At 40.0% G+C, this 17470-nt stretch overlaps 1 long non-coding RNA gene across 1 annotated transcript; it reads right to left on the bottom strand.

Moving 5' to 3' along the window:
- Positions 1-372: 372 nt before the first annotated feature.
- LOC119088633 lies at positions 373-12462 on the bottom strand. Its single transcript, XR_005092312.1, has 3 exons — positions 12073-12462; positions 1563-2830; positions 373-423 (listed from the first exon to the last, which is right to left on the bottom strand). It is a non-coding gene; the product is annotated as an uncharacterized LOC119088633 (long non-coding RNA).
- Positions 12463-17470: the final 5008 nt, after the last annotated feature.

Raw genomic sequence — 17470 nt, 5'->3', positions numbered from 1 at the left:
GAAGATGCAGAATCCAAGGCCATCAGAGGCAGCTCAGAAGAAGGCTGTCCGGTAGACCCAAGACTCAGGGTTCAGCTGCGATGTATGTTCTGGCCTGCGGTCCTCCTTTTCAAATCAGAGGTTTTCATCGGCAAGGGAAGCAATGACCCTTCCTTTGCCACTTGTAAAGGTGAGCATTTATAACTATCTGAAGCAGTTAATGCATCACTTTCCAAAAGTAAGTGCCCAATAAACAATAATAATTATTATTATCTTTATCATCATGTAAGGGATTTGTTACCATTGAGAATAGTGTGGACAGAAATTGGAGCCCCTGGTCCTATTACTCTCAGCCATTCCCCAATGACATCTATTAGCTACATGAAATATTTACCGTGTTTTCAATCCCAGCAAAGAAGCTACTTTTGAGGGACATAAATCATCCTGAAACAAACAAACAAACAAAAAAAAAACAATAGATTATCAGAAAGAAAAATCCTAGAGAAATCAGAGAAAGCACTTTTTAATAATTATTTATCCTCTATTTTATGTGCCTTAGTGTTTTGTTTGCATTTATGTCTGTGTGGGGTGTCAGATCTCCCATAACTGAAGTTGTAGACAGTTGTAAGCTGCCATGTGGGTGCAGGGAATTGAATGTGGGTCCTCTGGAACTGTAGCTAGTGCTCTTAACCACTGAGCTATCTCTCCAGCACACCAGGTAAAGCATTTAAGTATATACAATTAAATAATGCCAACTTCAAAACAAAGTCAAACATCACACTCTCCTAGCTCCTATATGCCCAAAGCAAAGCTGTGGCGTGGTCCATTTCATCTAAAGAATAGAAGCAGAGTAGAAGAATGTTCCCAAATGGCTGGAGGGCTGGAGACACAGCTCCATGATAGACCACTCTCCTAGCAAGCCCAGGCACCTGAGTGTCCCTGAGTTCAATGCCCAGTACAGACAAAAACAACATTCTCTCTCTCTCTCTCTCTCTCTCTCTCTCTCTCTCTCTCTCTCTCTCTCTCTCTCTCTCTCTCTCTCACACACACACACACACACACACACACACACACACAGCACTTGTGTGTGTGCATTCTTTTCTGTCTTTCTCTGTCTGTTTTATTTTTCACCTCTCTCTCTCTTTCTCTGTCTTAATGACCATCCTTAAATCTATATAAAACTTCTTAATAAGCTCCAACTTTGCTTCATACCATAAGGAAGAGGGACAGGGGCACGTGCCCTGAAAAGGATGGTTTTTCAGGGGTCCTGAGAGATTTTAAGATCTAAAAATAAAGCGGAAAAGACTTGGGCCCCATAATGAAGTAGAAGCCTTGAGACAGAACAATTTGTAACCATCTATTTATCGCTCTGTCATACCTTCCTCCCTTCAACATATTTTCTTTGGGATTCAATATGAAGAATAACAACAAGGTTATTTAGTCAAAGACCTTGGGATTGAAAAATTATAGTAAAGAACTGGTAAAAAGATCCCAAGTCATATCACACACAAGTATCAAAACATAAGCAAATGCAGTTAAGAAAAAAAGACAATGGAAATAACTAAATAAAATTTATCACTTACTTTGATTGCCTGAGATAATATATGTGGTAAGTATGGGAATATAATCAAGGTGGGGAAAATTAAAATAAATGAAGAGGAAGCAGCTCCAAACTCTTCCACTAGAAAAAAGAAATGTTTCCGATGTAATTCTTTTTCTCCCTAAGAATTCTGGATCAGTTTAATTTTCTCTGAACATAGCTGCAGAACCCCACCCCCAACCCCATGTCTCTGTGCATGCCCACGTTTATCTGAATATATACGCCTGCCCTTTACTCAGATTTATGGATCCAGCCAGGCTGTGTGTATTTACAGTGTTCTGACCTGAAGACCCCGGGCTGCGGGAGAACAGGAGGGAACTGGGACTCCTACCATAAACAGAGACAACTATGAGGGGGCGGGGAGGTTCTGCTGGCACTTAACATTTTTAACTATTTGGCCAAGCTTGAGAATTAGAGATTAGATTAGAAGGAAAACGGGGGTTTCAGTGCTGAGCCAGAGAGTAAACTACAGTTTGGCTTCATCCTGGATCCTTGAAGGTTCTGAGTTTGGGGTAGGGGTGGGGTTAAATTTAAAGCAGGTCAGAAGAAAATTGATAAGTCAGTTACTGAGGGAGCTATAAACTGCTTTGGGAAGGCGGAGGGTCTACAGAAATGAGGTTATAAACAACATTTAATAAGTCAGAAAATTTCCCCAACCACATGTGGAGCTCTCCTTCTGTGAAATAAGACTAGTGTGGGTTTTCTGTTTTCCTTTAGAACACTGTAATTGGGGAGAGGGGAAAAGAAATCTTTGGCTTCGTGCTTAAATGAGGGTGTGTTGCTATGAGATATTTTTCTCTAGCTCTCTTGGCCCATTTGAAAGCAACTGAATTTTCACACAGGGCTGCTTCCTCGAGGTGGACCACCCCTTCGAGAAGCAGGGGAAATCTGAGAGGTGTATGCAACGGCCATCTGTGAAAGGGCAACCTGTGTGTGAAGCCATTCTCAAGCAAATTTCTTTGCTAGGAAAACTTGAATTCATAAGGGAAACCTTGTTCACCAAACTGAATAAATCAAAAATTGTAAGACAACGGTGTTCATTTAAAAATCCATATGCAAAGCGAGGTCAGCCCACATGTGGAACTCAAACACTTCCCATTAAAATGGGTACAGAGGAAGTTGATGTCATCCTCCACAGCCCAACCATCACTGCAACTCAGCAAAGGGTACCATCCATCGGGGGTGTAGTTGAAAACTTCATGAAGCATCACCAAATGGCTTTCTTTAACTCCTCTTGAGGCAATCATGTTCCTATTAAAGATATCAGAACTCGCTGTTATAATGATGTTGTTTGACTCCAGCTTTTCATTTTAAATAAAATATATTGCAGATCATGTGACTTGGGCTCCTTTCCAATAGCTGCATGAGAAACACATGTGTTTGCCCAGTGATGCTTTGTAGATGTGAGTGAGCTTGCTCATCAGTATTCCCCTATGAAAATCAGTGGTCAGGGAACCGAAATACAACATAGTTCTACAACTGAACTTCAAAAACGTAGAATGCAAAAGTCCTGAGAATGCATTTTATTTTTCATTTGTGCTGAGAATCAGACACAAAATTTAGAACAGCAGAGTTAAGAAATGCATGGGTACAATGAGGGCAAAACAGGGTGAAACAGCAAACGACCGGTGAGCTGCTCTTCAAAATCCAAACGAGACACCTGATCCTCTAGCACACTAGTTTGTTTGTTTTTTTTTATTCCGATCATTTTTCTGAACTTCCTCTAAGATAATGAAACCTTGCACTCTAAACAATGTGACACCAAGCAGGGTGTCGGGGAGAATTTGGGGGACCTGTGCATGGCAGCAGAGACGCTGTTGTGGTTCATTTCTGTTGAAATTCGTTTGCCAGTGAGGCAATTTTTGTCTCTAATATGGTATGGATCATACCAACAGTGGGTTCCGAGGTATCCATTTCTGAACAGAGGCCTAGCTCAATGTGCCAGGAAAAAAAAAAAAAAAAAAAAAAAGAAAGAAAGAAAGAAAGAAAATCCACGCACCACAAAGAACATTGAGATGAATGGCTCTATTTTATGAGCCATAAAAGTTTTATTCATCTTGACACTGAAACAGGTTTAGGCAGCGAGTTGACACGCCTTAAATAAATAAGTGGAATTAATTCCCCAGCCCTTGAAACAATAGCAGCAGGCATCAGCGGAGAGAAATGCCCCATTGTTCCCGGGGCTGCCTGATATTGATATTATTTGTGTTTTTCTGCACGGCTTCCTCCGGGGCCTGCTTGATCCACTTCAGATTCATCCCCTGTTTTATTAGAGGTTGAAAAAGGTTCAGGACCTGGTTGTACCACAGCTCTCACCGACAGCTAAGAAACCAGTTTGGCGTCTGGTTTATCTGTTGTTTTACGGCTGACCTTCAAATCAACTTTAACCCCTGACCCCTGGAGGCATCTATCACGACAAGAGGCTGTTTAACACAAATGTTGCCCATTTATAGGGGAAGAGGCTCAGAAGATTTCCTTTTTCATGAAGAATTTGGTTTCTCACCCCTCTTTTCTCAGTCACCACAGGTGAAATCCCTCTTAGCAGCTGGCTTACAAAATAATCTGAAGGGAGGCCTTAATGAGCAGAAGCACCCTCAGCTGGAGATAAATATATGCAAATGAGATGCACAAACAGAGACGCCTGGACAGAGAAATATCTGCAATTCCAGCAAAGTGCTGCCTGCAGCTCGAAGATGAACAGCTTTGATAAAATGGTAACAAAAAGCACCTTTTTATCCTCCAGCGTGTTTTACATTGCAATAGTCCGTTGTCATCACAGGCCAGTGGAGCATGCAGGCCTCGCTGCTGCACCAGGCCACAAAAACTGCTTAAACATTTGTTTTAAGGCATTCATGAGATAGAATCAATGGACTGCTTCTTTGTTGTTGACATTTTTTTTTTTCTGACCGTGTTTCAGATGTTGCTGTAGTTCTATTACCTGTTGGTCTCTTTGTGGTTTAATGCCACTGTCTTCCTGAGCAAAGACACGGTTTGGCGACCTTTTTTTTTCCCCCACTAGTTACAATGATTCTTTTTCTAATTTTTCCCCATTTCAAGGGAGAGAGATTTCAAGTTAATAATAGTATGAGTGGGCTTGGAGCAGTACCCAAACAACTAGTTTTAATGACGGCAATCAAGTGTGCAAAGCTTCAGAGGCAGCCACGGAACGTGCTGATTTTAATAAGCTTTAAAAAGGCAATCTCTAACTTTTAAAAGTCTCTTCTTAATTTAATCGTCCTTGGTTCATATGATTCCAAAGCAAACAAAACCACTAAAATATGTTTTCAATATGTATCCACAGTGTTATTTGATGGTGTTTTAAATTAGCATCGTGTTTGTAAAATATTGATTTGATGAGCTTTAAAAACGGAAGAGGGGAAGTCATCAACCTATTGGGGGAGTTGAACAACAGTTTTCTCGAAAGATGAACAAAGCTCAGGTCCCAAGATCTCCCTCGGAAAAGGCTGGGCTTGTGGCTGCTGTAAATCGCTGCATTTGAGCCTGGGTGTGTGTGTTGTTTCGGTGACGAGTCAGAAGCAGCTAAAGTGAGAAAGGAAACACTGCTTGCCACACGTCTGTCAGGACAGTCACCAAAGGCACCACGGTTTTTGGTTCTCTCACTGATAACCCTCTTGGCCTTCTGTAGCCAGCGTGGATGGGCGTCCTAAAGCTCTCTTTGCCTGAATTATCTCATCTGGGTAGCTGCAATCAGAGTGGAGGCATTTCTTCTGAGTAACTGAGTGGTTTCCATCTTGTGTGCATTTTGTCAGGCAAATGTCAAATTTGCTAATAACAAAAGAAACCTCATTTTTTTCCCATGCCACTCCTGCTGCACTGGGTGGGGGTGGGGTAGAACCAAGCCGGGGCTAGAGAAGGGAGCATTAAACCGTCGGACCAGAGGGAAGGAGGAAGAAAAATTCGTGTTTGGGTTTGAAAAGGACACGTGCTCCGTTAACCCAATGTCTGTGTCAGTGCGTCATTAAATTCAGAATTTCAGGAGTTAATAGAAACTTGTTATATTAGGGTTGTTTTCTCAAGCTCAGGTTTGAAGCAGCGTAATTATGTTCAACTGCTGTTGTTTGAAAGGGCAAACAGCATCTTAGGCACAGAACAACGAAATTACAGCTGAGATTTAGGTTAGCAAAAGCCATCTTCTCTAGGCTTTTATGATTCATTATTTCCCATTAAATACAGTATTAGAAGTGTACACTAGATAGCTCATGGTTGCTGCTCTCCAAGCACATTATCTCTATTACACAGGTCTGGGGAGCAGAATTAGAAAACTTTGGGGGAATGAGCAATATGTGTTTGCTGATAGAAGTACCATATGGCTCATCTTCTTCAATTGCTTTCCCTGCGTCTCTGATGCTGGAGAAATTAAAGTTTTATTTGATGTGGCACAGCTTAATGAACTGTCTTCTGTTAGGAAAATTGAATATGTTTCCTGTTATTTGAGCACAGAGCCTCCATAGTTTGGCTGGTGGGGGGTGCATTATGTATTGTTTATTTAGCATTTTGAAAACAAAAGCAAGATATTGAAGGGAAAATTGATTACTGCTGGATTGCATTATATAATCAAGTTTTCTCTCCTTAAATTTCCCTTTACAATCCTCTGGCAATGTTTTAGTATGAGATTGCACTAGGTTTTTATTTTTTAAAAGACTCAGAGTTTGATTTTATCAAAATGCCTTTATTTATCAGCAAGCCACACGAAATGCTGAACTCAGTTTAGGGTGTGTGTGTGTGTGTGTGTGTGTGTGTGTGTGTGTGGTTTGAAGAGTGGGATTTGACCTGAATATTGAAAATGAAGTATATAGTCTACAGACTTATATTCTTTTAGCTAAACACATATAATTTTTCAGAACACACAATCAAAAGTATACTTCTGTACCCAGAAGTCTAGAGTGTCAAACCAGGTAAGTGCTGGCACTCTAAAGACACTATGAAGAGATACCTTAACAGTTTGTTTCATTTCCTTGGTTTTGTTCTGGAGCAGCTGACCTTTTTTAATTAGAAAATGTCTGGCTGCACTTTTAAAAGGCTGAGTTTAGCAATCCTGTTCTAATATCCACATGTCTTTCATTTTTCAGTGAGAAATGTCTCTCAAGTGAGAGGATGACTGGGACACACCAATCTGCAGCAAACGAGTAGGATAAATAACAGTTAAAATTCGTCAATGTTTATCCGCAATATGCAATCCCACGCCCCCTACACACACACCCAAAAAAGTCATTTGTCTTCTGTGTTCTGAGCTGTTTTGAGAATTCTGGCAAATGTGGCCATTAAACAAACTTCTCGCACAATATAAATACTGTCTGCTCAAGAAAGGCTTCCAGTGTTTACAGTCCATAAGTGAAGAGGGAAAAAAGCTGGTATTTAACCAAGAGTAGCGCCCTTGAAAACATCTCTGAACAAAGTGTTCAGCACAGCTTTGGCTGCAGATCTACTGGTTCCTGGTCTGTGTCCTCTGCCATGAGGAATTTTCACATCATCCTTCTGTTACAATTTTTTTTTTTTTTAAATTACCTAATTAAATTTTGGGAAGGAACGCCTGACTTGGGGCAGGGATGGGGGGTGGGGGTGGTCACACCAGCTTCCTTTTGAAACAGGGAAGATGAAAACATGCCATGTTCCTGAGCCCCCTCCTGACGGCCTGGGAGGAGAATGAGCATTATGCATTGTTACCAGCGTGGTGTAATTTGACTGTTGACAAAGTATCCGTGGCAGTGAGAATGAACGCAGTTAGGAGTGTGGCGGGTTGTAATCAAGAAGATGCTTAGCTGTGCAACACTGCATCTTGAGCAGATTTGAATCAACATCGCCTTAAGGGGATACACGCACCAAAAGGGGAGAAAAGTCCATTCATTTTTAGAGGAAAAACTGGAGTGGCACTTGAAGTGAAATCTGACGTGCCTTAATTGCTCGGCAGCTCTCCTAATTAGAGACTCTCCAGTCCCTTCGCTGCCGTCGCTGTGAGGGTGCACTTTCTTGCTGGACGAATACGAAAACTGCAAATTGGTTTGATCAGGAAGTTTCATATATAAAGGCTGAACTACACTCCCTGTCCCCTCCGAAGGGTGCTCAGCTAGAAAGTGAAGGTAGCTGCTTCACCTCCACCCTGGATTATAAAATTTCAAGCCTTATTAAAGTAGTTTCATTGTGTCACTCAACGCAAAGCAAGCAGGTGCTGCTGATATTTCCTTAAATAGATGGAAATTTCCCTTCTTATTCCAGCTCATATGAAATATTTCAGGTTAAAAAAAATCCAGCAAATGCTATGTTATATCTACATCCTCATATTTCTGCTTCTACCCTGAAGAAGCTAGAGAGAGACACATTTGACTTTCAGAGACCGTGCCACGCATCCCATTTTCTCAGGCCCAAATCTCAGCTGGCACCCCAGGCTCCCCATCTAGTCTTAAAGTCATTATACTGCCATTTGGCCCCAGGTTGCCACCAAATATGACACCATCATAATTTGGGCTTCCCTTTTCAACTTCTGGTGTGTAGCCCTTGAACCATTCTTAATTCATTAACATATTGAATTTTTTCAATTTTCCATTTTCTTGCAATAACAATATTAATGCCGGGGTGAAAGCTTGATTGGAGCTAAATTACTTGTTACCTGCTGGCATTTATTTATATGGCATTGAATTATAGAGCTTTGCTATTGTCATGCCTTGGACGAATTGTTTATGACGCCAGTAATAGGAGTAATTGTTATTGTTGAAATTACCTGTCAGCTACCCATAGCAGTGGCCCTTGTCCCACTGACAAATAGTGACAAGGGACAGGCATCCTCTGTGCGTCCCCCTGATGGCTTCTCCTCTGATAATAAGAAGTGCAGGGCCTCTGATAATTTGCCTGTCACTGTTGAGTGCAGCTCAGAGAGAGTTGGCCAAATTGTTGTCATTCACGTTGACAAAGACAGCAAAGTGGCCCTGTGCAGGCAGAGGATTATCAAAATAAATGAAATCACTCACACCCCCTTTGTTTGTTTGGCTCAAGAATTGCCTGCCTTTGTATGAGGTTGTGAAATCAAGGTCCAGGGCTTATGGATATACCTCTGTTTGTTCTGGAAGCGGGATGCCAGAGCAGGACAGTCACTGGCATTATAAGACTTGCTGTTTTGTAGTTTGCAATGGCTAGTAAGAAATTAAATTTAAATATAAAGTCAAAATTATAACAAGAATTCTAAATATATGACTGAATGCATTGGTTTGAAACGTGTAATATGTAAAACTCGACATTTTTCTCTTGAATTACTTATGTCCTTACTCAGTCTTGATCTGTGCAGCATTCAAATCCAGTAAGCTTTTTATTTAAAAAAAAAAAAAGTAATAATTTTCCAGTTGCAGTCAAGTTTTCTTTAAAAGTTTAGAATTTTGCATCCTTGACTCTTGCAGCTTTGAAATATTATCGTCAAATAGTCAAATTTAGGATTATTATCTCAAATGGCCAGTTCCTTTCTATAAATTACTTTGTATTTATATACTATCTTCGTGTGTAAAGAGATAAATGAAACATAGTCCCAGATATGAAGCATCAATTATCACAGACTTACGGAGGAAGCAGAATAGCCCTGTTATTGCCTGAGCTCAAATATAAATATTTGCATTTTAAACCCTCTTGGTTGCATCGGGTGAGCCTGCCATGCAGAGAGGAAGGGGTTGGAGGAGAGCAGAGCGGGGAGGGGTGAGGTCTGGGAGTGTCCACAGCTGAAACAAGCCACTGTAAGCTTTGTTCTTGCAAAACCAGAATCATTCTCACCTTTCCCAAAAAGGTATTGTTTCAGCTAGCAAAATCCCTGTTTTTACGGTGCCTGGGAGGCTATTTTTCACTGATCTTTTTGACAAATACTTGCTGCAAAAAGAAGTCCAGAGAAAAAGGGGGGAAAGGAAATGGGATGGATGTAGACTATTGGCTTCTTATAGGATAGTAATCAGTTGTTTATTGGTCTCTACCAGACTAGTAATGACCAACCGCAGTGTTAAGTGCCAGCCACACCGCCTTGGGCCCTTCTCTCCTAACATCAGCCATTATCTGATTAGAGAACCTTGGAGGAAGTGGCGATTGCATAACTTTATGGATCTTAACAGCGCTGGCTGGCTGGCAGAAAAACTACCTAGGAGGGTTGATAAAGCAACGGTGATTTTATTTACTCCACTTCCACCTTGCTCTCAGCACTGGCGGCTGCAGAAGAAATCTCAAATTGATCTGAATAGGAGCTGTGTGGGGCTTGGGGAGACAGAGGGAAAGTGATCTGTTCTTAAAAGCTTTATTGGGGTTGCACAGCTTGACATAAGGACACTTGGAGACAGCCGGACATTTTCTTAGGTGGTATGTACTTAAAGCAAGCAGAGAGCTTTTGAGCGGTGCTAATCATATATGTAATGATTCAATGACAGGAATAAAATGTGTTTCTGATCTTTAATAATAATGTAGTCATCTAAAGGCAACAACTCTGTGGCTAACGGTGTTGGCTGTCCCTGATTAACAAGTGGAAGGAGAGATGTAATTAAGAGGTTATCTGTAATAATAAAAATGCCCAAACCTGTCTTGGAATGTGATCCTTCCAAGAGATAATTTTTTAAGAATGTCACATGCCCTTGCTTTCTGTCGAGACATACCATTAGCGATCCCAGGAGGGAAAATAAACATACATTTTTAAATGAAGATATTTAAAATGTACCCCATATTTCAGCATGTTGCTATAACCTGGTCTTTTTTATGCTCCTCCTATAAAACCTAAATTAAGCCTCTTAGGAGTGATTTTGCTGCAGGTTCCCTTGAAAAAACACAATACATTTTAAATGCTTGGACCCGAGTGCACAGTCACTGGCGTACAATCTCCTCTCTGCCATGTCATGAAGCAGCTTTCTTAAGAAGAATTCCTTACAATTTAGCTTCGTTGGAAGTGTAAACTTTCAGCAAATACCAATTGCTCGTGTAGCGGTGTCGATGCAATGACCGGCTGCAGGTCCTCCCCCACCCCCTCCCATTCTCAAACACCCATCAGTGTCAAAGGCTACTGCACATGTCCCTTTTGCTCCTCGGAAATAAAGATGAGAAACGTGAAGAAGAAGAAGAAGAAAAAAATGTCAGAAAACACTCAGCGGATTACAGGATGGTTTCTGCTCCACAAGGGGAAGGATAGCAGGACAGACTGGACCGCGTGATTCCGAAAGCTATGTAGAGTGCTTACTCTGTACACCGGAGGAAGTTTTATTCAGATCTGATGCTGTATTTGTGTATTTTTTAAAATTAAAGCAATAGTGTGTTCTTCTAATCTGGGGTGTTTCTTTACTCATGGGCAGTGTTAAAATGCATTTCAGACTCTTCCAGGAATTGTTTTGCTTCTTTCTAAAATCCTTGGGATGTTCATTCTGGGGTGAAAGCAGAGAAAATTCTGGACTCATACAAATTGAAATTCACCAAATTGATCAGTCCTTCCTCCCCATAAATAAAATGTGTGTATAACCCTGGGGCTTTCCAGACAGTTCATTTATATTTTTAAAAGACATTTACATTCATTTTTGTGTATTAAAAATAACCGGGTAAGGCTTACAGTTTGTTTTGCTCTATTTTTCTGAAGAATATTTAACAATCACAAAACAGAAAAATAGCAGGAAGACACTTGTCATATCCTAACTATGTGTTTAAAATTTAATGGCTAAAAAAGAAAATATGTTACAAATTCAGTTCTAGATCCCACCCTATAAATGGGAAGATTCATTCTCCAGAGACAAGGTAAAACTCAGCTGGCCTTAAATATAAACTTTTCCAAAACAGGTTATGAATGAATTTAGACAAATTTGGCTCTTAACCTTTAAAGATTTCCTGCCTGTTTCTGTATGTCTTTTATTACATTAATTTTTTATTTAAATTACACCATTAACTGGATATGAATTTATCAAGAATACATGTATTGATTTATAAAACAGTACCATTAATTATTATAATAGCTAGATATAGCTGATATTACAAAGCCATTTAAAGGTTTTTAATATAACTTGGACATACATAGATAGATAGACATTATGGACAAGACCACAATTTAAACTGGCTAGCAGCAGTTAATGAAAGCTCAGATTTATATTCTGGTTTAGAGATTGATCATATTGTTGCTTTGTAAAACTATTTGCATTGTGCCATTTTTCAAAGGATGTCTCAATAAAAAAGCTAAATAAAATATTCAGTCAATTCCCAAAGCAGATTTTGTTTTCTGTATTTTAAATGCTTAGTGAAAATAATTGATTGTGTGTGTTCCAAGCTTTGTCATTTTCATTACAGGGTGGCTTTCCTGGGGGGGACCTCATTTGCATATGCACACTGTCACATACTTTAACCCCTTCTCTTTATTTCATCGTTCACTCCCCAACACACCCATGTATAGTTCACAAAACCCACACATTAGGACCCATAAGTCTTCCTGGCGTCTTTTATGGTCTGCATTTTTTTTTTCCTTAAGGTTGTGGAAAACTAGGACTTACCCCAAAGCCGCAAGGCAGGCAATCACGGAGATAATTTGAGTAAGAAAGCAATCTGAAGAGAAAAAAAGAAAAATTAGGAAGAGTATAAGCAAGTAACAACACTTTCAAATTACTTTTCAAATGGTAATTAGCCAGGGCATAGATTGAAATTTGAATTTTTTCACATTGTACTTGGCTTGGGTCTCCCAGGCTCTATTTGTATCACTTTTTCCTGCCTGGCAACATATGTTACCGATTTATTACAGCATTTTTACTGTTAACAGACAAATCTAAAGGCTAGCTGAGAAGACCAGCTTCATCTGATGACTGTAACAACAACTGCAGGGCATCCTTGAGGGGGAGCCAATAGGCTCTTTTGAAGCAATAATGCCATTAACCCTTCCAATGCCAAAATAGCTAGCCTAAACTGGCTCAGTCTTTTGGTAGGCCTTACAGGTTTACAGAGGCAAAAGGTAAATGCTAATGATTTATTTTGTAAGTATCACAGTAGCCTCCTCAACACCTTCTATCCCATGTCTCAAGTCCCCTACCAGCTGTGTGAGTCATCGGTCCCTTTAGGGCCCCTTTCTTATACAGCACACTGAAGCCTGTGCACACAGGGGTGAGCACCTAGCCATTGAGTGTCAAGTTGTCACCCACCCTCCCTCCCCCACCCCACTCCACCCCCACCCCGCACCATTAATTCCCTATGATATTCTTAAAAGAATCACACATCCTTTACAATTTAAATGATCATATTTTAATATGTGTACATCTCAGAAATGCAGAATTTAATGGAAATCCTTCTTAGCCAAGAACCTGATATTAGTTCCAAATTAGGAAATGGCAGACTTTAAAGGCTTATGCCTTGAACTATGTCCACGATTTTCACGTGTGCATTAGCACTGCATGTGTAGACTGAAAAAGGCACTTTAAATAGAACGTTTTCGAATAGCACTTTCATTTCTGGTCATTTGTAGTTTACTCCAGCCCTGCCAAGTTGTTTTTAAAATGTTATAAACAGTTACTTTCTCCAGTTAAACGCTGGCGCAAAATTGCCCATTCACAATTCCAGGTGCGATTCCTAGAACCCCTCCGAATGGTCTTGTCTTGAACATTTAGAATTAATCCCAAATAACGGTGCCAGTATTTCTTGTCTAAGGGTCTCAGATTAGCAGTCAAAATTTAGCAACATTTGATTATTAGAGTCAAACCAATAAAATAGAGCAAGTGTTCAGAGCAGTGATGGTTCGCAAAGGTGAATTCTGAGGAAAGGGACACTGTGACAGCTGCTCTTCCTAAACCTGGCTACCACAGGTTGTCCCACCTGGGAATGGTGACAAGACCACGGCTAGACTTAAGCAAAGACTACATAGTTGTACCTGGTCTTAGGACATCCACATGCAGAATTTGAGTTCATATCAGATGGTCAAACAACTCCTTCCTGCAAACCCATTTATCTGATCCTGTATTTTACAAAGAGTTCACAGATCTTCTTTATTTGTGCTTCATTGCACGGCCACAATCTTTCTTAGTAGTAGCTATACATAGCATTAGGATAGCATTCAAACAAATAATGACAGCACAAACTTTAGATGTACAGTTATACCATTTCATCCTGGTCTAATTCCAGCTAGTAGTTATTATTTATTGTTTATATCTTTATTAGACACTTACTATATACATTTCCTATTTTGTCCCCAAGAGGCATCCTATGGTGACCTAAATAATTGCTGTGGATAATTTTAGATCTAAGTAATTAAAAGGTTTCACCATCAGAGAAGAAGAGCAGTTTTTAGAAGCTGTAAACACCCTGCAGTTCCAAGGAGTATCACATGCAGACTTAGGAACAGGACTTTTTGCAGCCCTGCTAGGCCATGAATAAAATGTCCAAAATGGGGTGATTAGGGCACAGTAATGTTTCAATATTCACCTTCTTAGGAAAAGCGAACATAAACAACGAGCTCCTCCTTCAAAACACGGTGTTTTTTTTTTTTTTGTTCTTGTTTTTGCTTTTTGTTTTTGTTTTTGTTTTTGTTTTTGTTTTTTCTTAATCGAAACAGAACCTCCAGCAGGATTTGGCCCCTATCTGTAGTAAGCCTGATAACGTTGTATGTGGTCTTCCAAGTCTTCTAGAACAGCCGGGAGGCTCTGCTGTCCTCTGGCTGGCACCCTTCAATACCCACGGTGTTCTCCCTCTCTCGCCTACAACCTGAAACAGGTGTCTCTGAAAGCCTGCGCCTGAGGTCGCTCTGTGATCGCCATTCTCTCACATCCACAGCTCCTTGGCCCTTCTAGGTTGCCACAGCCTCAGCTGGCAGCCGCTCACCCCCAGTTGCTCTCTTACCTCCAACGGGACCCCACAGCCCAGCTCCAGCTTTCTGTTTTGCCCATCACTTCGGTCACATCCCCTCCCATTTCTGACCTACACTTTTTCTAGATCAGACATAGGCAGGTTGAAAGGTAATGAGAACCAGATGGACATGGTGCAGAAATTGCCCAAATGGGTATGGGACTGTGGAGAGCTGTCAGGCATGGAGAGAAGCTGGAATTTTTCAGCAATAAAATGGGATTTATCGTTACTCTACCACAGCCATCGCTGACAACCGTTTCCCTGGACAGAAACTCCATTCCAACAGGCCACGCCCATGCAGATTCTTTTTGCCCAAAGAGTGATGATTGGTATTTGTTCTCAGGCTCAAATGGACTGTGCTGAAGGTGAAGCGTTGGGCCAAAGTCCTGCATTCCCCACTGAGGCAAATGAACCCGCTAAATAACTTCCTTCCACAACGGCTCTGTAATTGAAACCAGAGAGTGAGAGAATTTGATAAATTGCTTGACCCAAAAGAATGTTAAGGTCATAAATTTTCATTGCATGTTTTCCTCTCTTTTTAAAATTTTTATATATTGATTATATTTAGTATTTGCCTCAAAATTCAACACGCTTACAGATCATCAGTTGTGGCCCCCGGGGGGAAGCACAGTAAATCATCAATTAGTAGGCCAAGGGGCATTCTCTGTTGTCTTCCAAAGAGGGTTGTGGACTCCTTGTCCCTACAAGGACCGTCATGGAGGTGTCTTATATTTCAAAATTATTCCAACTTCGCACACGATTTGTTCTGGCATGGACGAAGTAAAATCTACACGAGAGGTTTTTCTCAGAAGGGTGCTACTCCACTCCTATCCTTTAACACTGATGAACTGTTAAAAGGCTGCAAATCCATTCGCAGCCATCACACCCACGTACCTTCCTCCACACACACCTGAAGAAAGAAGTATGGCGTTTGCTACAAAGGGTGACCCTCATCTTTGAGGTAGATAAAAATATGTCTGTGCTCACATGACTAAATGAGCATGTTCTGAATACTGGCTTTAGCAAGCCGGCTTTGAAATTTTTTGTGTCGTATAAATTGTCTTAATATGAAAAAAAAAAAAGGTCATAAGAACTGTTAAAGCCATACATCATGTACTATAAAAAGATTAACATAGTAAGGTTATCACAAAGTAGAAAATTTGTATACTTCTTGCTGTAATATTTTAATTGTTTTTCTAAAATCAGATGCATACATTTGTTAGCATTTTAACTCATCAACATGTACTACTGAACTTGTGTGGCAGTGACCCTTAATGACATGACACAGCCTAGGTAGGTTTTCATAGCCAAAATTCCTTGTCCTCGATAAGCCACGTTAGCCCTTGTGTGTTTTGCATGCTTGGTTTGTTAAAGCAGACCACAAGAAAATAATGCTGATGGACCACTGAGATCATGTCTCTGATCTGAAATAATTCCATTTGTTTGTTTTCAGTTGCTAAGTTGACGGGGAGAGTTGGAAGGACAGTGTGTAAGTGTCGCGTTAGCACGTGTGAGTTCTGCTCTTCAGCAGCTGAACCCCACACACCCAAGCAGGTCATTTACACTGAGTTCCATCGCGTTTGTTCAGTAGCGGTGAGGTTAAACACTTTCTGTGTTGTTCATCACAATTAATGAGCAGAGCTGGACATGAGTATTTCTGTGTCAAAAAAAAAAAAAAAAAAAAAAAAAAAAAAAAAAAAAAAAACAGGTAAGAATGTCAGAAATAGTCCAGAAAAGAAAGAAATCTCAAATACATTTTCCAAAACATGAAGTTGGAAGTTTTTGTTTTTTGTTTTTTAGCAATACAAAGAATTAGTATTATAGTTGTTTAAAAATCCTGGAATCTGACACCATTGGCATGATGATAATTTTCATATGTTATTGCTTATATGTGTATACATATTCTCATAAGAATTCACCAACACACCATCCTTCTAAAGATGGAGGGGGTCCATGAGATATATACAAACATACGATCTGTCTTTAATTGACTGGATTTTTTTCAGTCCTAAAATGCAGCTTCCTTTCTCTGTACTTAATTTCTTTGTTGTTGTTTAAAGGCTCAAAATAAATAACTCAAAAAAATAATAAATAACTCTGTGTATATATGTATGTAAGTTGAAATAAAATATGAACAGAACATGGATTCAATCACTAATATTTTTGCAAACTAATGTTCAGCTGATGCCACTCAATTTTATTCTGCATCCCATTAGTGTCATGATGGTAATGACTAGACTTTATTCACTAACAGTTTGAGTCAGCACTTTGAGACATTTTCAAATTAGGTCATACTGCACATTTGTGGCTGATACAAAGGTTGATTAAGAGAGCTATACAATTGTAAAGTGATGTGGTGTGAGCTGAATTAAGTTCTCTCGGATAGTTACGGGAAATGAGAGCTACTATAACTTAGCAGAAATAATGTGTGGACTATCAAGGAATATATTTCCATGGAGAGCTTGAGATATTTTTCACTTACAATTTGACAAAGTCGTCTGTCTCTTGTGGAAGAATTCTATCACCAGGCATGGAGGAAGAAACGAATTGCAAAAAAAAAAAAAGGGGGGGGCGGGTGCTGGAGGCCTGATCCCCATCTCTACATCTAAAAAGTCAGCTTTTGTCTTTGTGTCCCTTTGGATCATTTTAATAAACATCTTTCTCCCCCTTCTAAACACTGTCTATGCTTTTCTAAAGCCAAAATGATACTGTCTTATGACCTGACCATTTACCCACAACTTACCAACTCTGAGGCAACCCTTAATTGCTATGCAAACTAGATCTGGAGAGAATCATTCTATTTAAAGTGATACTGTCGTGACAAATCCACAAACTTGTCTAACATTCAAAAGAGTAGGCTTTTCTTTAATTTGCCCAGCACTTTAAGTAAATGGTAAAAATGACTCTTGAAAGGCAAGAATACCTTTTCATTAAGTTTAAAGACAATAAGGAACAAAAGCTGAACTCTTAGTCACTGGCTTGATCAATAAAAACAAAAATAGTGGTCCTCAGGGCTGAAGAAATGGCTCAGAAGTCAGGAGCATGGTTTACTCCTCCTGCAGAGGG

Source organism: Peromyscus leucopus, chromosome 10 (genome assembly GCF_004664715.2).
Source record: "Peromyscus leucopus breed LL Stock chromosome 10, UCI_PerLeu_2.1, whole genome shotgun sequence".
In the NCBI taxonomy this organism is placed as follows: domain Eukaryota; kingdom Metazoa; phylum Chordata; class Mammalia; order Rodentia; family Cricetidae; genus Peromyscus; species Peromyscus leucopus.
Note: the sequence above shows the minus strand (reverse complement) of the source record. Positions and strands in the feature narration are given on the sequence as shown.